Below are 20,617 nucleotides of genomic sequence, written 5' to 3'. Positions count from 1 at the left end.
AAGAGACGGAGTCTGGCTCTGTCACCAGGCTGGAGTGCAGTGGGGCAATCTCGGCTCACTGCAACCTCTGCCTCCTAGGTTCAAGTGATTCCCCTGCCTCAGCCTCCCAAGTAGCTAGGATTACAGACATGCACCACTACCCCCAGCTAATATCTGTATATTTGGTAGAGATGGGGTTTTACCATGTTGGCCAGGATGCCTTTGATCTCTTGAGCTCATGATCCGCCCGCCTCGGCCTGCCAAAGTGCTGGGATTACAGGCGTGAGCCACCGTACCGGTCTTTTTTTTTTTTTTGAAACGGAGTCTTGCTCTGTTGCCCAGGCTGGAGTGCAGTGGTGCCATCTCGGCTCACTGCAACTTCCTTCTCCTGGGTTCAAGCCATTCTCATGCCTTAGCCTCCCAAGTACTTGAGATTACAGGCACCGGCCACCGCACCCGGATAATTGTTTTGGATTTTTCTTTTCTTTTTTTTTTTTTTTTTGAGACGGAATCTCGCTCTGTTGCCCAGGCTGGAGTGCAGTGGCCGGATCTCAGCTCACTGCAAGCTCCGCCTCCCGAGTTCACGCCATTCTCCTGCCTCAGCCTCCCGAGTAGCTGGGACTACAGGCGCCCGCCACCTCGCCCGGCTAGTTTTTTGTATTTTTTAGTAGAGATGGGGTTTCACCGTGTTAGCCAGGATGGTCTCGATCTCCTGACTTCGTGATCCACCCGTCTCGGCCTCCCAAAGTGCTGAGATTACAGGCTTGAGCCACCACCCCCGGCCTGTTTTGGATTTTTCGTAGAGATGGGAGATAGGGTTTCACCATGTTGGCCACGTTGGTTTCAAACTCCTGACTTCAAGTGTTCTGCCCGCCTCGGCCTCCCAAAGTGCTAGGATTACAGGCGTGAGCCACCTCGTCCATTCAAGAATCTGTATTTTTTTTTTTTTTTTTTTTGGAGACAGTCATGCTCTGTCGCCCAGGCTGGAGTACGGTGTTGCAATCTCGGCTCACTGCAACCTCTGCCTCCAGGGTTCAAGCGATTCTCCTACCTTAGCCTCCCGAAAAGCTGGGACTAGAGGCGCGTGACATTACGGCCTGGCAAATTTTTTGTATTTTTAGTACAGACAGGGTTTCACAGTGTTAGCCAGGATGGTCTGGATCTCCTGACCTGGTGATCTGCCCGCCTGGGCCCCTGAAAGTGCTGGGATTACAGGTGCGCACCACCACATCCGGCTGATTTATATATTTTTAGTAGAGTCGGGGTTTCACCATGTTGGCCAGGCTGGTCTGGAATTCCTGACCTCAGGTGATCCGCCTGCTTCAGCCTCCCAAAGTGCTGGGATTACAGGCGTGAGTGACCAGGCCCGGCCAAGAATCTGATTTTTTGTTTGTTTGTTTGGTTTGGTTTGGTTTTTTTGAGAGGGAGTTTCGGTCTTGTTACCCAGGCTGTAGTGCAATGGCGCGATCTCAGCTCACCACAACCTCCGCCTCCCGGGTTCAAGCGATTCTCCTGCCTCAGCCTCCTGAGTAGCTGGTATTACAGGCATGCACCACCACGCCCAGCTAATTTTTTTGTATTTTTAGTAGAGACAGGGTTTCTCCACATTGGTCAGGCTGGTCTCGAATTCCCCACCTCAGGTAATCTGCCCTCCTCGGCCTCCTAAAAGTGTTGGGATTATAGGCGTGAGTGACCGTGCCTGGCCAATAATCTACTTTTAACAAGCACCTCAGATGATTCTTTTAAGACATACTACCTTGGACAAGGTTTTCACTCTTTGGGCCTCACGTTCTTCATATATGAGAAAATTACCAATTTCAGAGGATTAGAGGTCATACCAAAAAACACACCTGGTAGTTACGCTAAACTATATATATATATTTTGTTGTTGTTTGTCTGTTTTGAGATGGAGTCTCACTCTGCTGCCCAGGCTACAGTGCAGTGGTGGGATCTTGGCTCACTGCAACCTCCGCCTACCGGGTTCACACCATTCTCCTACTGCAGCCTCCCGAGTAGCTGGGACTACATGCGCCCGCCACCGCGCCTGGCTAATTTTTTGTATTTTTAGTAGAGACCAGGTTTCACCGTGTTAGCCAGGATGGTCTCGATCTTCTAACCTCATGATCCTCCAGCTTCGGCCTCCCAAAGTCTAGTACAGGCGTGAGCCACCACGCCTGGCGACGTTAAAATGTATTTTTAAGTCCGGGTTAAAAACCGCGACGAGGCGAAACCCCATCTCTACTAAAAAAATACAAAACTTAGCTGGGCGTGGTGGTGCATGCCTGTAATCCCAGCCACTCAGGAAGCTGAGACAGGAGAATCGCTAGAACCCGGGAGGCGGAGGTTGTAGTGAGCCGAGATTGTGCCACAGAACTCCAGCCTGGCGACAGAATGAAACTCCGTCTCCAAATATATATATATACACACACACACACACACACACACACACACATGTGTGTATATATGTATATTTTTAACAAACATAGCTGCTATCATTGGCTCCTTTTCTCTCTTTTTTTTTTTTTTTTTTTTTGAGACAGGGTCTCACTCTGTCACCCACGTTGAAGTGCAGTGGCACAATCATGAGGCCCACTGCAACCTCTGCCTCCCAGGCTCAAATGATCCTCCCACCTCAGCCTCCAGAGTAACTGGGACTACAGGCGTGCACCACCACGCCTGGCTAATTTTTTTGTATTTTCTGTATTGACAGGTTTTCGTCATGTTCCCCAGGCTGGTCTCCAACTCCTGCACTCAAGCAATCCTTGGCCCAGCTCGGCCTCCCAAAGTCCTAGGATTATGGGCATAAGGACCTCCTACAGCCAAGTTTAATCTTCAAGTGTGAGACATGGGACAATTACTTACCAGAGACAACCAGTTTCAGAGGAAGCCCTACCTACCCGCTAAGCCTGACTTTATCGTGCAAGCTCCATCGCCCCAGACCTCCCTGGGCTCCAAAAAGCGCTCCCAAGGGGCCTCATAAAGGCCACAGTTTGGGGAAGGTTATGGCTCAGGGGAAGGGGGGAGGTGCTACATAATTAAGTCCCCTTACGACTCAGCACCCGCGTAAGGCATCGTCAGGACTCCAGTGGTGGTGGTGGTGGCACCCGGCCTTAGTCTCCCCGGAGGGCTGGACTCTCGCTGCCAGGCTGCAGGGGTCAGACGTTATCGGGGAGGGGGTCACTTAGCAGGTATGGAGGGCGGAGCAGAGTCCCGCACTCACTGGCTTGACTTCCGGAACGAACCGTCACCAGCAAGGACAGCAGTAGGACGAGGTGGGGTGCAAGAGGGCGGGCGGCCGGGATTGGTGCTTCTCGCTCAGGTCCAGGTCCCCTGCCACTAGTCCCGTGGATATCACAGGCGGTGCTTCCAGCCAGTGCTCCCAGCCAGCGTAGTCCGGCCCAGCTCCCAGCGAACATACCGGGAGGCTCCCATTGGACCGGAGCTGCTATGGAGGCGGGACTTTACCTTTTTCTTGAATCCCATTGGGTTAAATCCAGTCCGACCAAGCGTCTCTCCTCAGCAGTGGGAGGGGTGATTGGGCTCACCCATACTTAAGAATTTGGGGTTTGAGATCCGACTCGGTGGCTCAGGCCTGTAATCCCAGCACTTTGTGGGGGCCGAAGCGGGCAGATCACCTGAGGTCAGGAGTAGGAGACCAGCCTGGCCAACAAGGAGAAACCCCGGCACGCACCTGTAATCCCAGCTACTCGGCAGGCTGAGGCAGGAGAATCTCTTGAACCCGGGAGGCGGAGCTTGCAGAGAGCAGATATAGCTAGAGCCACTGCACTCCAGCCTGGCGACAGAGTGAGACTCCGTCTCAAAAAAAAAAAAGGAGAATTTGAGATTTAAGTTGTCTCTCCTTGGTCGCTGTGGAGTCAAGTGTTTTTATGTTCAGACATCTTCCTGCCCATTTTTAAAATTTATTTATTTATTTATTTTCATTTTTATTTTATTTTATTTATTTTATTTTATTTTATTTCTCTCTGTCGGCCAGGCTGGAATGCAGTGGTGCGATCTCAGGTCACTGCAACCTCCGCCTCCTGGGTTCAAGCGATTCTCCTGCCTCAGCCTCCCAAGTAACTGGTATTACAGGTGGTGCCACCACGTCCAGCTAATGTTTTGTTTTTTTGTTTTTTTGTTTTTTTGTTGTTTTTGAGACGGAGTCTCCCTTTGTCACCCAGGCTGGAGTGCAGTGGCACCATCTCGGCTCACTGCAAGCTCCGCCTCCTGGGTTCACGCCATTCTCCTGCCTCAGCCTCCGAGTAGCTGGGACTACAGGCACGCACCACCACGCCCGGCTAATTTTTGTATTTTTAGTAGAGACGGGGTTTCACCGTGTTAGCCAGGATGGTCTCGATCTCCTGACCTCGTGATCCGTCCTCCTCGGACTCCCAAAGTGCTGGGATTACAAGCGTGAGCCACTGCGCCCCGCAGTAATTTACTTCTATAACAAACCTGCTCACTTAAAAGCTTTTTGGCCGGGGCAGTGGCTCACACCTGTAATCCCAGCACTTTGGGAGGCCGAGGTGGGCGGATCACCTGAGGTCAGGAATTAGAGACCAGCCTGGCCAACATGGTGAAACCCCAACTCTACTAAAAATACAAATATTAGCCGGGCATGGTGGCACGCATCTGTAGTCCCAGCTACTTGGGAGGCTGAGGCAAGGGAATGACTTGAACCTGGGAGGGGGAGGTTGCAGTGAGCCAAGATTGCGCCACTGCACTCCAGCCTGGGTGGCAGAGCAAGACAATGTCTAAAAAAAAAAAAAGCAAAAAGTTTTAAAAAGAAAATAGTGGAAAGGTAGAGACTCTAGAAGAGGGAGAAGGCCTAAGGCAATTTCTCTTCCTCTCTTCCCCACCATTCTTTCAGCACTGTGGGGAGAGGGAGAGTATGGGGTACAGGGTAGATGAGAGTAGACAATTGTGATTATTTGAGGAGGGTTTTTGGGTTAGGGAGTGAGCTGCTTACTGATGTTATTTATTTATTTTTTTTTTGAGACAGAGTCTCACTGTGTCGCCTAGGCTGGAGTGAGATCTCGGCTCACTGCAACCTCTGCCTCCCGGGTTCAAGTGATTCTCCTGCCTCAGCCTCACAAGTAGCTAGGACTGCAGGCAGGCACCACCATGCCTGGCTAATTTTTTGTATTTTTAGTAGAGATGGGGATTTCACCATGTTGGCGCAGCTGATCTCAAACTTCTTTTTTCTTATTTTTTTTTGTTTGAGACGGAGTCTCACTCTGTCGCCCAGGCTGGAGTGCAGTGGTGTGATACTGGCTCACTGCAAGCTCCGCCTCCCGGGTTCATGCCATTCTCCTGCCTCAGCCTCCTGAGTAGCTGGGACTACAGGCGCCCACCACAACGCCCCGCTAATTTTTTTTTTTTTTTTTTTTGGTATTTTTAGTAGAGACGGGGTTTCACCGTGTTAGCCAGGATGGTTTCAATCTCCTGACCTCGTGATCCACCCGCCTTGGCCTTCCAAAGTGCTGGGATTACAGGCATGAGCCACTGCTCCCAGTCTGCTGATCTCAAATTTCAGACCTCAGGTGATCCCCCCACCTCGGCCTCCCAGAGTGCTGGGATTACAGGCGTGAGCCCCTCGCCTGGCCAAAAAACTTTTATATTAAGTTCGGGGTACATGAGCAGGTTTGTTATAGAGGTAAATTGCCTGTCACAGCGGTTTAGTGTACAGATTTGTTAATCACCTTGTAATTCTTTCCACCATTTATTTACCTTTCTCCACAGCAGCCTATTCACTTAACAATAAACTGAGTGCCCATTATGTGCCAAGAACTGGAGATAAGGATATGAGTAAGGAATCTTACTTATCTCCAGTTTTTGTAGCATATACTCATTCTGTTTCTCTTTCCTTCGTCCTAGTTTGAGTGCCCAGCAGGTGTTTCAAGTCACTGATTATATATCCACTCTGTGAAAGTTGTTTGTGCAGCCTGCATACCTACCTTCCTTTGGAACTTTGGTATTCTTTTTTTTTTTTTTTTTTTTTTTTTTGAGACAGAGTCTTGCTCTGTCACCCAGGCTACAGTTCAGTGGTGTGATCTCGGCTCACTGCAACCTCCGCCTCCCGCGATTCTTCTGCCTCAGCCTCCCGAGCATCTGGGATTACAGGCGCCTGCCACCGTGCCTGGCTAATTTTTATATTTTCAGTAGAAATGGGGTTTCACCATCTTGGCCAGGCTGGTCTCGAACTCCTGACCTCATGATCCACCCACTTTGGCCTCCCAAAGTGTTGGGATTACAGGCGTGAGCCACCATGCCGGGCCATGAACTTCAGTATTCTATAGATAGTATTTGATAGATCCAAAGGGAGTAGATTAGGGGTCCAGAGAGTGTCCCGAAGCTTAAAAGAAAAATGATTTGGCTGGGTGTGGTGGCAGGCACCAGGTGTGGTGGTACGTGCCTGTAGTCCCAGCTACTGGGGAGGCTGAGACGGGAGAATCCTTTGAGCAGTGAGCTATGATCATGCCACTGCATTCCAGTCTGGGCAAGAGAGCGAGGCCCTGTCTCCATTAAAAAAAAAAGAAGATACATAAACTGAGAAATCCATTGTGTTCTAATTTACTTAACCAGCCCCTTATTAATGAATTTGAATGTTTGCTTGTTTCATTTTTGCCTTTACAATGTTGTGACAGATGTCTTCATACATTATCTTGCCTCTAATTATTGCTCTCTCTCTCTTTTTTTTTTTCCTGAGACAGAATCTCACTCTGTTGCCCAGGCTTGACTTGGCTGACTGCACCCTTCACCTCCTGAGGGGTGCGCCACTATGCCCTGCTAATTTTTTTTTTTTTTTCGAGACAGAGTTTTGCTCTGTCGCCCAGGCTAGACTGCAGTGGTGTGATTTCGGCTCACTGCAACCTCCACCTCTAAGGTTCAAGTGATTCTCCTGCCTCAGCCTCCCCAGGAGCTGGGACTACAGGCACATGCTACTATGCCTGGCTAATTTTTTATATTTTTAGTAGAGATGGAGTTTTACTGTGTTAGCCAGGATGGTCTCGATCTCCTGACCTCGTAGTCCACCTGCCTCAGCCTCCCAAAATACTGGGAATACAGGCGTGAGTCACCACACCTGGCCAATTTTTTGTATTTTTAGTAAAGATGAGGTTGCACCATGTTGGCCAGGCTGGTCTTAAACTCCTGACCTCAGGTGATCCTCCCACCTTGGCCTCCTAAAGTGCTGAGATTACAGGTGTGAGCCACTACGCCTGGCCCAATTATCTTACTTATTATTATTATTTTTTTGGGGATGGAGTTTTGCTCTTGTTGCCCAGGCTGAAGTGCAATGGTGCAATCTCGGCTCACTGCAACCTCCGCCTCCCTGGTTCAAGTGATTCTCCTGCCTCAGCCTCCTGAGTAGCTGGGATTACAAGCCCCCACTACCACCCTTGGCTAATTTTGTGTTTTTAGCAGAGACAGGGTTTCTCCATGTGGGCCAGGCTGGTCTCAAACTCCTGACCTCAGGTAATTTGCCTGTCTCGGTCTCCCAAAGTGCTGGGATTACAGGTGTGAGCAACCACACCCGGCTACTTTTTATGATTAATATTAAAATATTTTTATTTAATTATTTATTTTCTTTATTATTGTCATTTTTACTTTAAGTCTCAGGATACATGTGCAGAATGTGCAGGTTTGTTACATAGGTATACATGTGCCATGGTGATTTGCTACACCTATCAACCTGCCATCTAGGTTTTAAGCCCCACGTGCATTAGGTATTTGTCCTAATGCTCTCCCTCCCTTTTTCCCCAACCCTATTTTATTTTTTTGAGACAGAGTCTCTCTCTATTGCCCAGGCTGGAGCGCAATGGTGCGATCTCAGCTCACTGCAACTTCCACCTCCCAGGGTCAAGCGATTCTCCTCCCTCAGCCTCTGGTGTAGCTGGGATTATAGGTGCCTGCCACCATGCCTGGCTAATTTTTGTATTCGTTGGCCAGGCTGGTCTCGAACTCCTGACCTTGTAATCCACATGCCTCGGCCTCCCAAAGTGCTGGGATTACAGGCCTAAGCCACCACACCTGACCAAGACAGAGACTTTTAACCTTTTGAACCTTTGAATTTTGAACCAAGTGAAAACATAAAATAAAAGGTAATTCCAAGGAGAAAAAAACAAAACAAAAAAAACTCATAGTGAAAACTTAAGGAAGAAAAACTCACCCTCATAGAATTCTCTACCTTCATTAAGAGAAAACAAAAGTTGTCTAAAAATTATATCAATCTTTTTTTTTTTTTTGAGATGCAGTCTTGCTCTGTTGCCCAGGCTGGAGTGCAGTGGTGCGCTTTCAGCTCACCTGCAACCTCTGCCTTAAGGGCTTAAGCGATTATCCTGCCTCAGCTTCCTGAGTAGCTGGGACTACAGTTGCGTGCCACGATGCCCAGCTAATTTTTGTATTTCTAGTAGATATGGGGTTGCACCATGTTGACCAGGCTGGTCTTGAACTGACCTCAAGTGATCCACCTTGGTCCACCCTGGACCTCCCAAATTTCTGGCATTACAGGCGTGAGCCACTGCTCCCAGCCAAAGCCCAACCTTTACAAGGGATTCTTTTTTTTTTTTTTTCCAGATGGAGTTTTGCTCTTGTTGCCCAGGCTGGAGTGCAATGATGCAATCTCTGCTCACTGCAGCCTCCGCCTCCCAGGTTCAAGCGATTCTCCTGCCTCAGCCTCCCCACTAGCTGAGATTATTGGCACATGCCACCACACCCAGCTAATTTTTAGTAGAGATGGGGTTTCACCATGTTGGCCAGGCTGGTCTCAAACTCCTGACCTCAGATGATCCACCCTCCTCGGCTTCCCAAAGTGCTGTGATTGCAGGTGTCAGCCACCACGCCTGGCCTTTACACGGGATTCTAATGGTCTAATGCGACAGTTGTGGCTTTAGTGAGCTCAGGATGCCCTCTGGTGTCCATGTGGGCTCAAGGATGTGATATTTTGAAAAACACTTGTAATTCGGGGGGACACGTAATTGAAGCCATTTGCCAACTTTTCAAGATTCTCATTCGTTTTTATTTTGTTTTGTTTTGTTTTTGGAGACAGAGTCTCACTGTGTTGCCCTGGCTGGAGTGCAGTGGTGCGATCTTGACTCACCTCCGCCTCCCTGGTTCAAGCAATTCTCTGCCTCAGCCTCTAGAGTAGCTGGGACTACAGATGCATGCCACCATGCCCGACCAGTTTTTGTATTTTTTGTAGAGGCGGGGTTTTACCATGTTGGCCAAGGTGGTCTGGAACTCCTGGCCTCAAGTGATTCATCAGCCTTCGTCTCCCAAAGTGCTGGGATTACAGGCATGAGCCACCACGCCCGGCCTTTTTATTTTATTTTATTTTTTTTGAAACAGAGTGTCACTCTTTTGCCCAGGCTGGAGTGTTGGTGGCCTGATTTCTGCTCACTGTAACCTCCACCTCCCTGGCTCAAGCGATTCTCCCACCTCAGCCTCCCAAGTGGCTGGGATTACAGGCGTGAGCCACCAAAGATTCTCATTCTTAGCCCATTCTGTTATCCTTGTGAGTTTGCTAATAGTTGTCGTACTAGGTCACCTTGTATTTGGATCAGAAGGTACACAAGGAGATCCAAGGGTCTCCTCTGCCTCATAGTGCTCTCCCAGTCCTCTTCTGATATTAGAGATCAAACCAGGTTGCCTTAGGTCAGTGGTTCTCAAAATGTAGTTCTGGGACAAACAGCACTGGCATCACCTGGAAACTTGTTAGAAATGCAGTTCTCAGCCAGGCGCAGTGGCTCATGCCTGTAATCCCAGCACTTTGGGAGGCCGAGGTGGGTGTATCACCTGAGGTCAGGAATTTGAGACCAGCCTGGCCAACATGGTGAAACACCCCGTCTCTACTAAAAATACAAAAAGTTAGCTGGGCGTGGTTGCAAGCACCTGTAATCCCAGCTACTTGGGAGGCTGAGGCAGGAGCATCGCTTGAACCCAGGAGGTGGAGGTTGCAGGGAGCCGAGATTGCGTTATTGCACTCCAGCCTGGGGGACAACAGCGAGACTTAACCTCAAAAACAAAACCAAAAACAAACAAAAAAAGAAATGCAATTCTCTGGCCTTGCCCACACATACTATATCAGAAACTGCAGTTTGACCTCCCCCTACCCCTGGAGAATTCTGCTTTTCAAATCAGGCCTTCCTCTTTTTCTGTGTCTCTGTCTTAAGTCTCAATATTGAGTAGCTGTGATTTTGGAATAGTCAGATGTAGGACACCCTTTCTTGCCAGGAAGCACCGGCTCCTCAGTCAGCTGAGTCTGATTCTTGGCCTGGCCCAGGGAAAGAAATTCACATCCTGGATTCTCAGCAATGCTCTCTTGTCCCAGCTGCCTGTTGGGCTCCTACTTATACCTCAAAACATAGCTTGAACATTGTCTCTCTTGTGAACGTTCTGTGACTCCTAGGTCACAGATGATGGTCTACTTGTGAGTTTGCAAAGTATATGTACACGTCCTGCCAACCATTAGTGTTACAGTTTCCTTACTGATCTCTGCCTGAGCAAGACTGGGACAACCCTGAGTGCAAGGGGGGTTTGGTTCCTCTCACCTCAGCCCCAGCTCCTTCAACACAATGCCTGGCACACAGTAGGCATTTGATAAATATTTACTCAATGAAGGAACTGCCTGCAATGGCCTGGTGGACAGGAAAGTGGAATGAAAACAGTCCAAAAGTGGCTGGAAAAAGATTTTCTAAATCCTGGTGCTGGGCACAGGGCCCCCTGAAGTTTGCTTTTGGAACCTTCCTATCTGTCTTGTTCTCCTCTCACCAGGCACATCCCTGCCCTCCAGAGCCCACCTAGTCACACACTACCTTTCAGGACTACCATCCACATCGGCCAGATGCAAACCCACGATGACTTCCCGCCATGGCTCCCAGTGCTCAGCTGCAACTCTGAGGCCCATTTCAGTGGGAGTCGGGAGCTTATCCAATGGAGGTGTCACTAGGAGTGACAATGGCTGGCTTTAAGGTTAGGGAAGTAGTGTTTACATTTCAAAAGGTAAGACTGCTCCACAAGGAATGTACAGTTTTGATATGTGCAGGGCTCAGGTCTTCAGAGGATAAATGAGGTCGATAGCTCCAGGAGTACTGGGACCTGCGCTCATTGGCTGACTGTTCCGCCCACCTGTCACCCACAGCCTAGGCAGTGAATGGGCTCTCACCTCGGTCTCTTCTCTGCACGCCCTGGATGTGGATGACCTGAGTGTGAACTCGCCTGGGCTCTGACCCTGGGTGCTCTTCCTGATGTTGTAGAGCCTCTGTGGGTGTGATGCATGCATAGGGGAGCTTCACAGGAGGCTGTGTGCCCTTTAAGTCTAAAGACCTACATTTTTTGGTAATCTATGTCAGGTGTTCATATCTCAGGGACTCAGCTGCCCAAACTGTGAAAATGAAACAATCCATCCCATTTCTCAGGTGTGGTGAGATTAATTTTATATGACAATCAGTAATCGGTACATTGATCGTATCCTCAGTGTTGCCTTTATCACTGGGCCAATGCCTAAAACCCAAGGATGGGATAGGCCTTGTGGAGGAAGAGCTCCTTTCCTCCTTCTAAAGGCGCCATCAACAGGAATTTCCTTCAGGATAAGTTGGAAAAGAGCATTTGGGCTTTTTAATAAACATTTTAAATGTTTTTAAAATTCACAATAGATATTTTACCCTAAAATAAAGTAAAACTTGCTTAATTACAGAAAATGTGAAAAGTATATAAAAGCAGGGTCTCTCTCTGTTGCCCAAACTGGAGTGCAGTGGTGTGATCATGGCTCACTGCAACATCAAAATGCTGGTCTTACACGATCCTCCTGCCTCGCCTCCGAAAGCGCTAGTTTTACAGGTATGAACCATAGCGCCGGCTCTTTCTGCCTTTCTTCAACACGTCCTCCCAGCCTTCCCTCCTTTCTCCACTCTCTGCATTTGATGCCCAGTGTATTCCAACCTCGAGGCCAACACAGGTGACCGCGTCCGCCTAGGGCAGGTGAGGGAAGGGACGCGAGGCGGCGCTGTCACCGCACTCTGTAAGCCGCAGCGCTCTGGGCCCCGCTGATCTTATATCATTTCAGTGAACGTCACGCCAGATTTTTTTTTTTTTTTTTTTGAGACGGAATCTCGCTGTTGGCCAGGCTGGAGTGCAGTGGCGCGATCTCAGTTCACTGCAACCTCCGCCTCCCGGGTTCAAGCGATTCTCGTGCCTCAGCTTCCAGAGTAGCTGGGAATACAGTTGCCTACCACCACGCCAGGCTAATTTTTGTATTTTTAGTAGAGAAGGGGCTCCACCATGTTGGCCAAGCTTGTCTCGAACTCCTGACCTCAATTGATCCGCCCGCCATGGCATCCCAAAGTGCTGGGATTACAGGTGTGATCCACCGCGCTCGGCTGTCATTGCAGACTCTGATGGGGACCACACTCGGGTTATAAATTAGGATCCTCACTGAAAGGGTAGGACCATGGGGGGCTTTTTCTTGGCCCCTTGGTTGTGGGTTTTCTTCTGGGCGGCGGAGCTCGTTTCCACCAGAACTGCTCAGAGGCGGCCTCTGCCTTCCTGGGGTGACGCAGCAGCGGGAAGCTTTTGCGGATCCTAGAATCCGTGGGCGGCCTATGGGAGGGGCTGAGGCGCATTTCCCTACTCACCCGGCCCCGAATCCACCGCAGTGCTGTTTCAAGCGAGTCAGATTCCAGATCGCGCTCCAGCCCGGACTCGGTATTCCTGCCCCGCGGGTCTGCATTTTCACAGCGGCAGGTGTGAGTGACCCGCAGCTGGAGACTAGAAGCCTAAAGGCAGCTCCGCCCTCCCCAGCCCACAGCGCCGTTATTCCGTTTCTGTATCAGTAAACACTTGTCATTTTTCCTTAGCCCGGGGCGGGGTGACCGGTGATCCCAGTCCTCGCAGTGAACTCCGGGCCGCAGAATTCAAAACGCTTGCGGCCGCCGAGCGCAGCCCCGCCCTGGTTTATGTAAATGACCGCACTGGGCCGTTTCTTTCTTTTCGGGACCCAGCAGTGGCGCCTAAAGTCTGCAAGGAGGAAGTCACCTCTATGCTCGTGAGTCCAGGAATCTAAGGCGAGTGCTGAGGAAGAAAACGTAGTTGATGGGGCGGAGCAGAAAGGGTGGGGTGGAGGGGAGGGCTTTGGGCAGAAGACCTCGGAGGCTTGGAGGGGGAGGGGCACCCAGGCTTGGACCATGGGAAGTGACTCACCCAGAGCCGAAGACCATCTCGGCTTCCCCTAACCCAGAAAGGGTAGGATTGGCTTTATTTGTGTCTGTCACCACCTCAAAGTGCCCTGGAACAAACTTTACGTATTATTATTTTGAGACAGAGGCTTGCTCTGTCACCCAGACTGGAGTGCAGTGGCGCCATCTGGGCTCACTGCAACCTTCGCCTCTCGGGTTCAAGCAGTTCTCCCTGCCTCAGCCTCCTGAGTAGTTGCGATTACAGGCGCCCACCACCACGCCCGGCTAACTTTTGTATTTTTAGCAGAGATGATGTTTCGCCATGTTGTTCAGTCTGGTCTGGAACTTCTGATGTCAGGTCATCCGCCCACCTCAGGCTCCCAAAGTGCTGGGATTACAGGCGTGAGGCACTGGGCTCTGCCAATTTATTTACTTATTTAGAGACGGAGTCTTGCTCTGTCTCCCAGACTGGAGTGCAGTGGCGCAAATCTTGCCTCACTCACTGCAACCTCCACCTCCCAAGTTCAAGCGATTCTCTTGCCTCAGCCTCTTGAGTAGCTGGGACTACAGGCGCGTGCCACCACGCCTGGCTAATTTTTTTGTATTTTTAGTAGCAACGGGGTTTCACCATGTTGGCCAGGCTGGTCTCGAACTCCCGACCTTGTGATCTGCCTGCCTCGGCCTCCCAAAGTGTTGGGATTACAGGTGTGAGCCACCACGCCCGGCCCCAGTTTATTTATTTTTAAATAGAGATGGAGATCTCCTTATGTTGACCAGACTGGTCTTGAACTTCTGACCTCAAGCAATCCTTCCATCTCAGCCTCCTAAAGTGCTGGGATTACAGGTCTGAGCCACTGTGCCTGGCCTGTTATTTGCTATTATTATCGTTATTTTGAAGTATTAAAAGTTTTTTGGGGGTAAGCTGAATGAGAGTTCACTGGAGATGGCACCCAGAGGAAGTCCTGCAGGTGGGGGTAGACACTGTGGAGGGAAGGATTTGGGAACTGGTTCATGAGAGCTGGGTCCATCTCCTTCTGCCTGTCACTACCTTTGTGACTGGGTCCATCTCCCACTGCCTCTCACTACCTTTGTGACCTTTATTTATTTATTTATTATTATTATTATTTATTATTATTATTATTTTGAGACTGAGTCTCGCTCTGCTGCCCAGGCTGGAGTGCAGTGGCGCAATCTCGGCTCACTGCAATCTCCGCCTCCCTGGTTCAAGGGATTCTCCTGCCTCAGCCTCCTGAGTAACTGGGATTACAGGTGCACACCACCATGCTCGTTAATTTTTGTATTTTTAGTAGGGACAGGGTTTCACCATGTTGGCCAGGCTGGTCTCAAACTCCTGACTTCAGGTGATCCACCCGCCTCGGCCTCCCAAAGTCCTGGGATTACAGGTGTGAGCCACCGTGCCCGGCCAGGAAATATCTCTTACAGAAATAAAGACAGTTGGCCGGGTGTGGTGACTCACCTGTAATCTTAGAACTTTGGGAGGGTGAGGCAGGCATATCATTTGAGCCCAGGAGTTCAAGACCAGCCTGGGCAAAATGGTGAAGCCCTTTCTCCACCAGAAATACAAAAAATTAGCCAGGTGGGGTGGCTCATGCCTGTAGTCCGAGCTCCTCCGGAGGCTGAGGTGGGAGGATCATCTGAGCCTGGGGAGGTCAAGGCTGCAATGAGCCATGATTGATCTACAACTGCCCTCCAGCCTGGGCCACAAAGCAAGACCCTGTGTCAAAAAAAAAAAAAAAAAAAAAAAAGAGATTTTTCACCTTGGATTCCTGGGTCAGGGGATGATGGGTATTTTCATTCATAGTCTCAGATTACTTTCACAAACAATGGAAACAGTTTCCAGGCTCCTCTGCTTCTCACCTCCAAAATGCCTTTTTTCCTGTATCATTATCAGTCCTAAATGTTCTGGCTAATCAATTGAGCCACTGTTTATAGATTTGCAGGCCATTGGGATTTACCATTACTCTTTTTAATGAGGCTGAAATGTGAAGTTTATCTCAACCGCAAGTTTATTCAGCAAGGGTCAGTGGTTTCACTTAACAGTCTGGCTCTGAGGCTGGCTGTGGCCCTGTTATCCACGGTGAGCACCGCGGGAATGCAGGCAAGGGCTGTGAGAGGCTTGGACGAAGGCTCCACCCAGGAGAGATCTGGGTGGGCATTGGTGACCAGTAGAACCTAGGTGTCCTGGGCCAGTGCCCTTGGGGACTAGTCTTCTTCACCCCAGGCATCTTCTTTGTTCTGGAATGAGCCTGCCCATCCCTCAGAAGACTGAAAGGAATTTGGTCAGAATAATATTACTGACTTTTGTCCAGGCTTGAATTTATCCATAGAGTTCTGAGACCTGTCATATCCTCTGAGTGAGCTCTGTCCAGGTCCCCTTCCCTGAATTACTCCTGTCCTCTCCTCACTGACTGGGATGACACCTAATTTTACAACCTGCTCTAGCATCTTTGCTCCCACCGTGACAGTAAACTCCTTGAGACTGCTGGCATCTTGGGAGGTGATTAGATTCAGAAGAGGTTGAGAGATTGGGGCCCCTATGATGGGATTAGTGTGTCCTTTTAAGAAGAGGAAGAGACTGGAGCTCCCAATCTCTTCACCACCTAAGGATATGGCAAGAAGGCAGCTGACTGCCAGGCGGGAAGAGGGCCCTCACCAGGAACTGAAACTGCTGGTTCCCTAACCTCAGACTTCCAGGGTCCAGAATTGTGAGAAACAAATGTCTGTTGTTTAACCAATCCATCGGTGGTATTTTGTTATGGCACCACAAGCTGACTAAACAAGCACCAAAACCAAACCAGTAACTGCCCCTTTCCGGTCTCGGACCCAGTATTAAGAAATTCTGGTCACAGCGTTTATTCATCCATTTAACAAATATTTAGTAAGTGCTTCTGTGCCAGGCATTTTTCTAGGCCTGGTGATCATTTAATGAAAAGAGACTAACACCTACTCCCTGATGCTTACAATCTGAAAGACAGACAATAAAGAAAAATATAATAACAGTAGTGGATTATATGGATGTGTTTCAGCAATTTATTGCTGGGTAACAAATGATCTTAAGACATAAAAACGCCAGGCATGGTGGCTTATGCCTGTAATCCCAGCACTTTGGGAGGCCGAGGTGGGCAGATCACGAGGTCAGGAGTTCGAGACCAGCCTGGCCAGCATGGTGAAACCCCGTTTCTACTAAAAATACAAAAATTAGCCAGGCGTGGTGGTGGGCGCCTGTAATCCCAGCTCCTTGGGAGGCTGAGGCAGGAGAATCACTTGAAACCAGAATGCAGAGGTTGCAGTGAGCCAAGATCATGCCATTGTACTGCAGCCTGGGTGACAGAATGAGACTCCATCTCAAAAAAAAAAAATTGTTTGTGTATATATATAAATATATAAACAACCTTTATATTATCTCTCATTCTGTGGGCTGATTGGGCTCAGCTGGGCAGCTCTTCTGCTCCATGTAACAGAGGCTGGGGCTGCCATCATCTGGAACCCAGCTGGTCCAACACATTCAAGAGGCTCCTGCACAGGGCTGCAGTTGGTGCTGGCTGTTGACTGGGAACTCACTGGGGCTGTGAACCGGGTGACTTGGATTCTCATCCACCTATTCCTTCATGTGCCCTGGCTGCTTCTGGCTCCACATCTGGGGTCCGGGTATTTCAAGTGGCCAAGTTAGAACCACAAGGCATCTTATGCTGGAACCTCAGAAGTCAGGCAACATCACGTTCCTCATGTTCTAGTCACCAAAGCAAGTCCCAAATCCAAAAAGAAGGGGATTAGGATCAGCTCTTGATAGGGGATGGCAGGGTCACATTGCTAAAGAGCATGTGGGATGGGAGATATTGTTGAGGCCATCTTTGGAAAAGGACTTTTATAGTTACAAAGTGATATGTGATAAAAAGAAAAAATAGGCCAGGTGCGGTGGCTCACACCTGTAACCCCAGCACTTTGGGAGACCGAGGCAGGTGGATCATGAGGTCAAGAGATCAAGACCATCCTGGCCAACATGGTGAAACTCCGTCTCTACTAAAAACAGAAAAATTAGCTGGGCGTCGACCAGGTGCAGTGGCTTACACCTGTAATCCCAGCACTTTGGGAGGCCAAGGTGGGCGGATCATGAGGTCAGCAGATCGAGACCATCCTGACTAACACAGTGAAACCCTGCCTCTACTAAAAATACAAAAAATTAGCTGGGCGTGGTGGCGGGCGCTTGTAGTCCCAGCTACTCGGGAGGCTGAGGCAGGAGAATGGCATGAACCCGGGAGGCAGAGCTTGCAGTGAGCCGAGATCGCGCCACTGCACTCTAGCCTGGGCGACAGAACAAGACTCCGTCTCAAAAAAAAAAAAAAAAAAAAAATTAACTGGGCATGGCGGCGCGCACTTGTAGTCCCAGCTGCTCGGGAGGCTGAGGCAGGAGAATCGCTTGAACCCAGGAAGCAGAGGTTGCAGTGAGCCGAGATAGTGCCACTGCACTCCAGCTTGGCGACCGAGCAAGACTTGGTCTCAAAAAAAAAAAAAAAAAGAAAATACAAAGTTGAAAGTTGACAATCAATGCAAGGTAATACAGGTGGCATTTTAAGTAGGGTGGTCACGGTGGGCCTCATGAAGGTGCCATTTGAACAGACTTGAAGAGGAGAGAAACTGAGCCATGCAGATATGTGCAAAGGAAGAACCTTCCAGAATCACCCTCATGTACCCCTATGCTCTGTACATACCCAGCGCTCTGCACTGAGGCAGACCCTAAAGCTGCAGTGGGAATGGAGGTAGATACACTTATGGAAAGAAAGACTTCTTCAAAGAATGGTGGTGACCCAGGTCTCCCCTTCTGCTGTGGCTCTTAGAGGACCTGGAGTTGGAGAGGGGAAGTCACTGGCATGTGGAGGAAGACCAAAGTGTGTCCCACCTTCACTCCACCTCTCTGCTCTCTCTCTCCTATATTGAGTGCCTCCCTCCCAGAGTTGTGGTCACTGATAAGGAGGACCCTGAGGGCAACCACACCTTGCCATGCAGAGCACCTGGCTTCTCACCTGCCAACCTCACTCTGACCTGGCTGCAGGAAGGGAAGGAGCCAACTCTGGACTCAAGATTCAAGGGGACCAGACCCAGAGAGATGAGACATACCAGGGCTGGGCAGCTGTGGGGGTCCTTCCAGAGAGGAGCTGAGATACACCTACCTGGAGGGGCCCCAGGGCCTGGAGGGGCTCCTCAGTGTGACTGGGTGAGGTGTTTTCAGAGGACCAGGGTTGAGGGTGGGGGCATCTCATCCAGACCCTGCCCCCCTCTCTGCCCCAGGACCCAAGGCCCCCTTCCTCCCTCCTCAATGGAGATGCTGGGGATGTCCTTAGTCACCCTCTGAGTACTCACACATCACCCCTTATTTGGAAGTTTTTCTTGTTCTAACCTCCTTCCTTCCTGCTGCACCTTCTGCCTCAGCCCCAGGCTCTGGCCTCTGTCTCTCCTCTTCTACCCTCTAGCTGGTAATGACTGATTTCCCACTGAGGAGCCAGCTCTAGGTGAGAGTCTGGGCTCTCGGTGAGGTTGGGAGAAGGAAAAGGCTTATGGGCCAGGGGATGGGAGGGAGAATGGGCACAGCCAGAGCAGAAGTGAAAGGGTTGGAGGAGGCGATAAAGACAGATGTTTCCATATCACCATTTTTCTTTCATGGTCCAAGGGAGCTGTCCTTCCTCCAGGCCCAGGGAAGTGAAAAAAGAAGCAGGAACAGTGAAATACACCACAGGAAAGAAAAATCTTAGTGATCCCTCCTGCTGTCTCTCTCCTTTTGTCTATTCTGGCAAATTTTGTAAGTGAAATTTGTTACCAAGATGTGAAAATCTTATTATAAGAAAGTCTCTAAATATTTGAGAATAAAATGATCAATGTCTCAGCTCTGCAGACTGAAAAAACAGAATCTTTACAAAATAAAATCATGTTTGGAAAACTCCTCCTCTGAGGGATATCAAAGGCTGCACTGAATAAGCTCTAAGGAGGTGCTGAAATGACAGCCATTTATTTGCCTGTGTAAGCTCAGGCAGGTGTTGGAATTGAGGAAGGATAGGTAATGAAAAAAGTAACCATGTGCTTGGGGCACAGTGATGGTGATGACCACAGAATCAACACAATAAGCTGTAGCATTTGCATCGTAGTCCAGTTCATTCAAGCAAAGCTATCTCCAATAGGGAATTTACCCTGTACAGAACATGTGCATTTTGATTTCACCTTTTCTAACTGACCCTTTGCTCATGACAATAGTGAAAAAATACAGCCCTGAGTGGAGATTTAAGATGCTAACGAGTCATGAGATGTATGAACATGCATGTACAGCTACTGCACATGTGCACTCAGAAGACCACCCAGAACATGTTCACTAGTAACCCCTCTTCCCACCCACCTCCTATGGATAATCATGTAAGACTCCCATAAAGGGAGTTTCTCCAGCAGTAATCAATGCTGTCTCATCCATAGGAGCAGCCTGTCCTGAATCCTCTCTCTCAGGGTATACAGTTTATTTTGCACTTAACTTTCAAAATAGTATTTTTCCTTTGTAATAAATTGCTTTGTACTTCTCCTTTGCTGCATGTTTCTTATTTAAATTCTTTTAAATGAAGAAATCAAGAACCACAGTATTACAACAGCCATCAACATTTCTGGTGCCATGACTCAGACAGAGGTTTGTCTGCTTCATTGGTTTCAGTTCCCCTTCACTCGTGGTGAGTCCTGTGGCAGCCCCAGACCCCTGATTGACTATCACTGCTTTCCCCAGATCTATTCTATTAAGGTTTTGGGGGAGGACCTTTTAAATCACTCACATTATTTGAGCAACTGATTGTGATTGCTTTCCATTTGGCTGCTGTTTTTGCAATGTTTACAATTACCTTATTTGGATGGAACACCCTGACTATTCAGCCTTTGGACTCTTGCTGCTTCTGTTTCACCTTTTGTTTTACTGTCCCTCCCAGGACTGCACCTGATCAGTACTTATTGGCTACTGTAACTTTTTTTTTTTTTTTTTTTTGAGACAGAGTCTCACTCTGTCACCCAGGCTGGAGTACAGTGGCTCAATCTCGGCTCACTGCAACCTCCGCCTCACGGGCTCAAGCAATTCTCCTGCCTCAGCCTCCCAAGTAGCTGGGATTACAGGCATGCGCCACCATGCCCAGCTAATTTTTGTATTTTTAGTAGAGACAGGGTTTCACCATGTTGGCCCGGCTGGTCTCGAACTCCTGACCTCGTGATCCGCCTGCCTCGGCCTCCCAAAGTGCTGGGATTACAGGCGTGAGCCACTGCACCCAGCACTTGTTTGTTAATCAACTAATCTCTTCAAAGATTTTTGTTCGCCTTGAGGGACACATTAGATCTACTTTTGCCAGCAGTGCCCATCCCTCCAGCTGTGTGTGTTCCGAGACTCCTTCAGGAGACGTTCCAAGAGGCCATCCATGGTGAGTGCAGGATGT

General features: G+C 49.3%; 2 long non-coding RNA genes across 2 annotated transcripts; one reads left to right on the top strand and one right to left on the bottom strand.

Annotated features, from left to right (window-relative positions):
• Positions 1-11,395: 11,395 nt before the first annotated feature.
• LOC144340494 (uncharacterized) lies at positions 11,396-12,792 on the bottom strand. The gene is made up of 2 exons (XR_013416675.1): positions 12,612-12,792; positions 11,396-12,371 (listed from the first exon to the last, which is right to left on the bottom strand). It is a non-coding gene; the product is annotated as an uncharacterized LOC144340494 (long non-coding RNA).
• On the top strand, positions 12,629-19,730 carry LOC144340492 (uncharacterized). The gene is made up of 2 exons (XR_013416672.1): positions 12,629-17,175; positions 17,321-19,730. It is a non-coding gene; the product is annotated as an uncharacterized LOC144340492 (long non-coding RNA).
• Positions 19,731-20,617: the final 887 nt, after the last annotated feature.

Source organism: Macaca mulatta, chromosome 4, assembly GCF_049350105.2.
Source record: "Macaca mulatta isolate MMU2019108-1 chromosome 4, T2T-MMU8v2.0, whole genome shotgun sequence".
Taxonomy (NCBI): domain Eukaryota; kingdom Metazoa; phylum Chordata; class Mammalia; order Primates; family Cercopithecidae; genus Macaca; species Macaca mulatta.
The sequence above is the reverse complement of the archived record's forward strand: the minus strand, read 5'-3'. Positions and strand labels throughout refer to the sequence as shown.